Raw genomic sequence first — 8940 nt, forward strand, 5'->3', positions numbered from 1 at the left:
CAACTTAACAAAGCAACCGTCAAGAATAGGCATTCGTTGCCTAGAATTGATGATTTGATGGACCAACTTCGAGGAACTGCGGTATTCTCAAAGATAGACCTGAAGTCGGGTTATCATCAGATTAGAGTGAAGACTGAGGATATTCAGAAGACTGCATTCAAAACTCGCTATGGACGCTATGAGTACTTGGTGATGCCATTTGGAGTGACAAACGCACCTGCTATTTTCATGGATTACATGAACAGGACCTTTCATGCATTCTTAGATCGATTTGTCGTGGTATTTATTGACGACATTCTGATTTACTCAAAGGATGCTAAGGACCATGAGGAGCACCTGCGCCAGGTTTTGCAAGTGCTGAGGGAGAAGGAGCTGTACGCTAATCCTTCCAAGTGTGAATTTTGGCTTGAAGAAGTTAAATTCTTAGGTCATGTAATCTCTAAGGAAGGTATAGCCGTGGACCCAACAAAGGTAGAGACCGTATTAGCATGGGAATAGCCAAGGACTGTGACAGAAATAAGAAGTTTTGTTGGTTTAGCTGGATATTATCATCGTTTCATCGAGAACTTTGCCAAGATTGTAGGACCTTTGACTCAACTTACGAGGAAGGATCAACCTTTTGCATGGACCGAAGCTTGTGAAACAAGTTTCTAGACGATGAAGGAACGTTTGACAGCGTCACCTGTACTAGTACTGCCACAACCAGAGGAACCGTATGAGGTCTACTGTGATGCTTCGCATCAAGGTTTGGGATGTGTCACTACAAGAAATTTGCCATATACCAACGGATAATTTTAGTGACAGATATGAAAAGCGTGGGTACAACCATTATATACCAACAGACAAATCATCAAATGTAGCTATAAGCATGATATACCTACGGATGATTATTACTGTAACTATATCTTTTAGTGACGAAACTTAAACCATGAGTATAGACACTATATACTAACAAAAATCTTAATTTGTCACTATAGGTTTTAGTGACAAAATATAAAAATGTGGGTATAAGCTTCATATAGCTACGGACATATTATAAGCCGTGGGTATAAGTATCATATACTCTCGATTACTTGTTTCCGTTGCTAATTCTTTTGTTGACGAAAGCTCCACCGTGGGTAAAGACATGATATAGTGACGAATAAATCAACTTGTCACTATAAGTTTAAGTTTTAGTAAAATCTAAACTCAACAGACATGAAACCTCATTAGAGTTAAGACTTGAAAACCCTCACACTCTCATTCTCTTTTTCCTGCGCTTAAATTTTATCGCGCTCATCTGCTCGCCGTGACACTCAAATTTCATCTTCGTCACGCTCTCATCTGCTCGCGGAATCACGGAACCTTTACGCCGCATCGCCACCACCAGTCACAGAGGCTACTCTCGGGATCCTGCCATGGTCTCCAATTCACGGCGGACAACCCTAATTGTAGATGGGGAAACGAAAAGAGCACAAGAATCAGAGCATGAACGTCGCAAAGCCACAAAGGGAAGTTATGACTGTGCAAACCCTAATCCCCCAATTTGAAAAATGCTACTGTTTAATTGCTTGATTTAATTGTTCTGCATCTGTTGATTAAAACCTAACTACAATTCCTTATCAGCTTCTCCACACTGCTGCTCCTTCTTTTTTTCCTTGTGAAATTAATTAATTTTTCTCCTGTTTACGTGGTTGCAGTTTTGCAAATTGAGAGGCACAGTTGAAAGAGGTGAAAGTGATTGGTGTGTTGGCAGAGGTGGGTGAACTGGGTTGTTGAAGGAGGTGCAAGTGATTGTTGAAGACTTTTTTCGGTTTTGAAAATTCACTCGCACTCCTCTCCCTCATTCTGTCTTCGATTGAACACTAAGAGGTTTGATCTTCTACCTAGTTGTTGATTATGTTGTCAATATATGCTAAAGATTACATCTTCATATTTTTGTCAAATGTTTTCTTTCAATTTTTCTACTTATTTTGCTTGAGTCTAGAGATTGGTAAGTTTGAATCCCAAAATCCTATGAATGGAGTAACAGTTATGTATTTAATGGATGAGAATTGTCCATATGCTTTTGTTTTGGCTTTGCAAAAGTATGCATGTGATTTTTTATGATTATATCCATTACAAGGTGCAATGGGGCATGATTTTTAGTTGGATATCCGGTTAAGAATGCAATTTCTCTGGTGCCATTTCCTTTTTATCTTGATTTGTGTCCCTTAGATCTTGTCTCACGTTTCCCTTGCAGCTTGTAATTTATTGTTCAATGTCATCTTCTTTCATTAATTGTGAAGTTTTGATTTAATTTTCCTTTCCAGGTAATGCAATCTCTTGCCAAATCTATAGCTTGGGATGGAGAGGGGGCAGCAGACCTCATTGAGGTCTGATTTTTTCTTCAATGATATTTATGCTTCATGATTGTTGATTTATACTACTTTGTTCTTTTGTGCATCCAATATTTGCGTCAAGGATAGATGTCCACTTTTTTTTGGTTTCATGGAATCTTTTCCTGTTCTTAGGTGCTTGTTGTGAAAGTTGAGAAAGGAAGAGGCACAACTAAATTCTTCAATTTTATTTGCAGCTTTTCAGATTAACATTTAAACCTTTTACTCTGTGATACCCAAACCTTTAGAGGCATTCATGTGCAGTGCATTAAGTTTGTATGTCTGAGAGAAAACTTCAGACATTATTTTACTTAGTTTTCAGTTATTTTAGTGAATTTTGATTGTGTGTTTGCTGCGTTGTAGGTCACAGATGCAGGCAATTATTACAAAAGCATGTACTAGCTTAGCATAAAAGGACATCATAGAGATGATCTTCTTTCTTGTGGTGAATGAGGCATGCTGAGTCCTTGATGAAGGCATTGCAGTTAAAGCTGCAGATCTGGATAGTTTGTTGTCATGGACCTGAGCTTTCCACCTTATGGGTTTGTCTCATCTATTATTTTAATACACTTCTTCTTCTGAATGTGGGATTAATTGATAGCTTGAGTGATTGGGATACACAAGAACTCCTATGTAACTATTTTTTGCATTTATTCTGCCACTACACAAGTTTTGAAGAACTTCTGCAATTGTTGTTAAGATATTTTTATGTTTGATCTGTTTACTTAATCTTGATGTTGTTAATTATCACAATTGACTGTTGTTTTCAAGAACTTGTGTAATTGCAGCGGTCAAAACCGCCACTAAAGAACATATTTTTTTTGTAGTGCCAATACCTATACCCACGGTAGAGAACTCTAGGTATATCTCAAAGTATTTTTCCTACGGATTCCTAACCGTCACTAATAGATATACCGACGGAAATATTTCTGTAGGTATAGCGACTCAAAGTCTACGGAATGAGTTGTCCGTCGATAAAGGTTTTTTGGGTTATACCCACGGTTTTAAACCCTTTACCAACGGTTTTCAGCTGTTGATATATGCCAATTTTCTTGTAGTGTGTGCTGATACAACATCGGAAAGTTGTAGCTTATGCTTCGCGACAACTGAAGGTTCACGAGAAGAACTATCCAACTCATGATTTAGAGCTAGCTGCCATTGTATTTTCACTGAAGATCTGGAGACATTACTTATATGGATGCACTTTTACCATATTCAGTGATCATAAGAGTTTGAAATACTTGTTTGACCAGAAGGAGCTGAACATGAGACAACGACGATGGATGGAATTCATCAAGGATTATGAATTTACCTTGCAATATCATCCTTGAAAGGCTAATGTTGTTGCTGATGCCTTGAGCAGGAAGATGCATATCTCGTCAATGATGATTAAAGAGCTGCAATTGCTGGAACAATTTCGAGATTTGAGCTGAGACGTGAGATCGTCAGAAGGGGAACTGAAGTTCGGTATGATCAGGATCGCCAATGGATTGATGGAAGAAATCCGACATCAACAATTACAAGATGAATTTCTACTTGGGAAAAGGAACTTGGTAATTCAGGGTAAGGACCCAGAATTCAAGGTAGGAAGTGACAATATCCTACGGTGTAAGTTGAAAGATGATATGTCTGTTGAGACGCCGTTGGTCAACATTGGGACTAGAAGAGTGAAACAATCGAAGGGAAAGTAGAGTGCTTTAGTAAGAGTTATTTGGAACAAAGACACAGACGATGCCATATGGGAGTTAGAGGAAAAGATCAAGAACAATAGTAAGAGCTTTTACTGAACCCTAAGTTTCGAGGACGAAACTTTCTTTTTGGAGGGTAGTAATGTAAGACCCAAGTTTTTAAGCTTAGAATAAGTGGAAGCGATTTCCATTTACGATTAGGCTTGATGTATCGTGAAAGGAAACCTGAACAAGAGTTTACCAAATGAAATAAATTTATGAAGGAGAAAGTTCAGGAAAAGTCTGAGGTTCGTATTGAAGTCGATAAAAGTTATAGCACGATCGTTATACGCTTAAACCTAGGTCAGAAACCCTAGTATATAGCTAATTTTCACTTTTAGGCACGACGGAAGTTAATTCCAAAAATCTTCAGAGAAAGGTTAGAACTTCTCTTTTTCCATATATCACAATCGTTTCGAGGCGAAACTTTAGGATCTACGAACGTCCGATTCCAATCATCGGAAGTTTGCCGAAACCGAATCCCTGGTATTTCAAAACCCTAGAATTTCTCGACGATGAAGACTTTTTCTATTCAGAGCTTCAAATGAATATTCCACACGCGTACACCCATTTCTCTTGATGATTTCAATCTTTCTTCCGAAGGAAGTTTTCTATTCCGACATTCGATGCAAAAAGCAACTTATCGGGTAAAATAGTTTTACACCGACTATGCATTTGTTGCCAAAAATATAAGGAGACCTCATTTTAGTTTTGGAATTCTTTCGCCAAAACATATCTTAGAATTCATGAAGAATGACGCCGGAAAAATCAGATTCGCGAAACTTTCATTTCGCCGCGAATTTCCATCTTCTACATATAGCAAGAAAGGTGAGAAAATTTACAAGAACTCCTCCATTTCTCTCCCAAACCCGCGAGCTCCATTGAAGAGGAAGGAAGAAGAGTTTTTCTTCATCTCTTGCTTGATCGTTGATTAATCAGTTGCTGCTTCAAGGTTTCGAGGTATAGTCGCTAATCCTTACCTCTGATCGCTTTTTCCATAGCTTTTCTGTAGAGTTTTCTGAGCGGATAGTTTATGGGTTTTTGCAAAACTATCCTGAATCTTTCATTTCTGATTCTAAACCTCTTCTATATGTGCCCAAGATCACTTCTGCCGGATTAGATTTTCCGTTATGTCGCCGGAATTCCGCCGGAATCAATTTTAGCCTTAAATACCCATTTTTGGAGTTTTTGAGGTAAAGCTTCAACCTTTAGGCTAAAAACTATCGCCTTAGCTTAGTGCTAGTAGGATTAGTTGTCATAAACGTCGTTGGTGACGTCCCTGCAAAATTTTATTTTAGGGATTTCAGTTTTGAAATTTCTAAGTTAAAAATCATGACCAAAATACCCCTGCGACAGTTTTTGATCCGATAATTTTTCCGAGTTCAGAATACCCTTAGTTACGGCTTATGAAAGCATAGGAACCAAGTTTGATCGAAGAAAAATCGAGCCCCATAATTAACCAAAGTGGCCGAGCCTATTAGAGGGGGAGGAGGAAATTTCCTTTTCCGAAAACTTGTCTTTTCGCGCTAGATTATCGTACCTTAGAGTATAGATTACTTCGTGTAACCTTAGTAAGTATCGATAGCTTAGTTCTCGATAGATTCTGATAGTATTTCTGTGACTTTGCTTTAAAGGAACTTTTGAGGAATTTCCTGAGGAGCAACGCTTTGCTTGTGAGGAAGAGTTAGAAGATAATCCTGGAGAATCTGCAGGTGAGGGCTTCTCACTGAATCTCTAGTTAATGCTTAGGGTCGATGTTTCGACATTGTTTACTGTTTATGCACTGGAATTGTGTGTGATTGGAAAATGTTTTCTGAGGCTTCGGCTGACAATGTAGATGATTCATCTACTGAATGTTTTTGAGATTGTCTTACATGCTATGTGCTATGTGGGTAATCTAGGAGGTGTGGTGCATGCTTTATATGCTAAGTGCTAAGTGTTTATGATGCGATTTATTGATATATGACATGTTGTTGATTGTGATGATTTAAATATGCTCTGTACTGGAATCTGAGATTCTGAATGGTGAGAATAGCGGGCAGGTCATGCCGATTTTATTTTGAGAGTTTTGAGAAAGTTTGATAGGACGAACGAGGTTCGGGCCTTAATTTTGTTTAGTGGATCGAGACATCCTCTGGAAGCGACTTGGGATTGGGAGATCCTGCAAATGTATAAGACTTGCGATAAGACAAAATGGAATCTATTTTATAAAGAAAATTCATAAGACCTTAAATAACCTCAAAATCTTTAAGTAATGATAACAACCTCGAAGGAAGGCATTGGAAGTCAAATCATGGTTTTGGAAAAGCGAGGAGTGTCGTCGGATCCAAGTGTTGAGGAGTTTGGTAAGTTCTGAGTATGTTGGTACTCCTTCGCTCGTTGAGCAGTTTGTTAGTCATCCAAGGGATGAGCCGAGAAGCTTCACTGAGGCGTGAGACCTTGTGAATGCGGGATACTCCACTGAGGCGTGAGACCTTGTGGAAAGCATGGAACTCCACTGAGGCGTGAGACCTTGTGAGAGCATGAAACTTCACTGAAGCGTGAGACTTCGTGAGAGTATTGATGACCCGAAGAGTCATCGTGAGCGGTAGTCACTCAGGCACGCGTGAGTCCGTATGTTCAATCCGAGGGATTGGGTCGATTCAGCGATTGCCATTTTACCTCGCGTGAATCCGTATGTTCAATCCGAGGGATTGGATCGATTCAGCGATAACCTTTCGACTCGCGCGGATCCGTATGTTCAATCCGATGGATTGGATCGATTCGGCGATAGTCATTGGACACGCGCAAGTCCGTATGTTCGACTCTTTTGAGTGAACCGACTTGGCGTTGTCATTTGTTGCGTGTGCGAGTCCGTATGTTCAACCCAGGGGGTTGGATCGACTCGACATGCCTAATCGTGGGAGTCGCGTGAATCCGTATGTTCAATCCGAGGGATTGGATCGATTCAGCGATAACCTTTCGACTCGCGCGGATCCGTATGTTCAATCCGATGGATTGGATCGATTCGGCGATAGTCATTGGACACGCGCAATGTCCGTATGTTCGACTCTTTTGAGTGAACCGACTTGGCGTTGTCATTTGTTGCGTGTGCGAGTCCGTATGTTCAACCCAGGGGGTTGGATCGACTTGACATGCCTAATTGTTGGGCTATCCTGGGGATAAGTCCGGGAAACCGGTAGTTTCCGAGTATGTGATACTCTTTGCTTGTTGAGCAGTTGTGACCATCGGATTGAGATGAGTCGGATGATCCGGAGATCATCATGAGTTACTATGTTGATGTGAAGAAGTGTCTTTTGTCGCAGAAATCGACTTTACCTTAGGGTAAGCTTTTAGAGACTTTAATTTATCTAGAACACGTGACGACGTGTCGAGTGAGAGTCGGAGACGTTGTTTGACTAATCATCCTGCATTCATGCATACTGATTTAGTTGTCGAGTGTGATTGTTATTTGTTAATCCTATGTGGAACACGTTAATCGTTATTATTGCTGTTAAGTTCATTATGGAATATGCAACCCTAGGATGTTATCCCTAGCTATAAGCCTAAGTGGCTATTCTTTTATCTATATCTATTGGTGCTATTATTTATGTAATTCTTTGGAGTTGACCCTCGCGTCTTCTGTGTGTGCTTTGGCGGACAAACGCCCTTTGTCAGATGTCTTTGGCGGACTGGTTCACGACGGTTCACCCTTCGGGGGAAACTAGAGTTGGGATGCTGGAACAGGAGCGCATCGCGATAGCGAGCGGAGGACGGATGGTGTACATAGACTAGGTCGTTCTGGATTTCGAATTCGGACGACGATCATGCCAGCATGTAGGATTGAGTGTTAGTGTGAGCTCCTCGAGATGGGATTAGTGTAGGAGTAGAGTCCTAGCTCTGAACATCATTTGTTTTCTTTGGGGACAGGGTAGTTTCCCACCTATAGCTTTTTGTGTGGTTTCTTTACGGGAATCACAGAGAGTTGGTTGGACTTAGGAGGTCTTGCTTCAGGCCGATGGGCCAGCTTATTCTCAGTTTTGAGGGATGGTGTTGCGGACACTTGACCTTTCTTGTGGATTGTACCTTTTGCCTTCGGGCGTTACACTTTTCTTTCCGTCACTGGAGGTTTACTCGTGACGAGGTTACTACTACAGCGGGGGCTGTTTATATATTGTATATTAGTTCTGATTATTGTTATTGTTGGGTTTTATTTACTTCAGTCTTGTCTTAGTTATTATCGAAAAAAAAAATATTTCACGTTTTTCCGCATTAAGTTTACTTTTGGTTACTAAAGTGACGCCACCGAAATCGGGGTGTTACATTGTGGTATCAGAGCACGGTCGAGTCTTTCGGGAGTTGTTGGGGAATAGGTCTTCAGTGCTAGGTTGTGTGACTCTGCAAAGAGTGAAAATTGATTGTCTGCAAGCGATTTTTCGCTTAAAAATTGATTGAAGTTATTGCTTAATCATATTGTATAGTTACGGAAATGCTATCTTATGATGAGTACTAACTGTTTGTCTAACTAAACAGAGAACATGGTGAACATGAATCAACTCGCTGGGGCAATGACTGCTGTGGCCCAGGCAATGACAAATCAAACCGTGGAGAACGCTCAGTGGCGTGGTGACAAGGCTGAACGTGAGCGACATAAGCGTGAGAGGGAGTTAGCCCTAGACCAGAACAGGGGACTGAATGATTTTAGAAGGCAGGATCCACCCAAGTTCACGGGCGGGACTGACCCAGACAATGCGGATCTATGGATCCAAGAGATTGAGAAGATTTTCGAAGTACTGCAGACTGCTGAAGGGGCTAAGGTGGGCCTGGCAACTTATCTGCTGCTGGGCGATGCTGAGTACTGGTGGAAGGGTACCAGA

At 40.6% G+C, this 8940-nt stretch overlaps 1 long non-coding RNA gene across 1 annotated transcript; it reads left to right on the forward strand.

Moving 5' to 3' along the window:
- The first annotated feature begins 1655 nt into the window (after positions 1-1655).
- On the forward strand, positions 1656-3017 carry LOC130724393 (uncharacterized). The gene is made up of 3 exons (XR_009014490.1): positions 1656-1851; positions 2292-2354; positions 2721-3017. It is a non-coding gene; the product is annotated as an uncharacterized LOC130724393 (long non-coding RNA).
- The last annotated feature ends 5923 nt before the right edge of the window (positions 3018-8940 follow it).

The sequence above is a fragment of the Lotus japonicus genome, chromosome 6 (genome assembly GCF_012489685.1).
Source record: "Lotus japonicus ecotype B-129 chromosome 6, LjGifu_v1.2".
NCBI classification, from domain to species: domain Eukaryota; kingdom Viridiplantae; phylum Streptophyta; class Magnoliopsida; order Fabales; family Fabaceae; genus Lotus; species Lotus japonicus.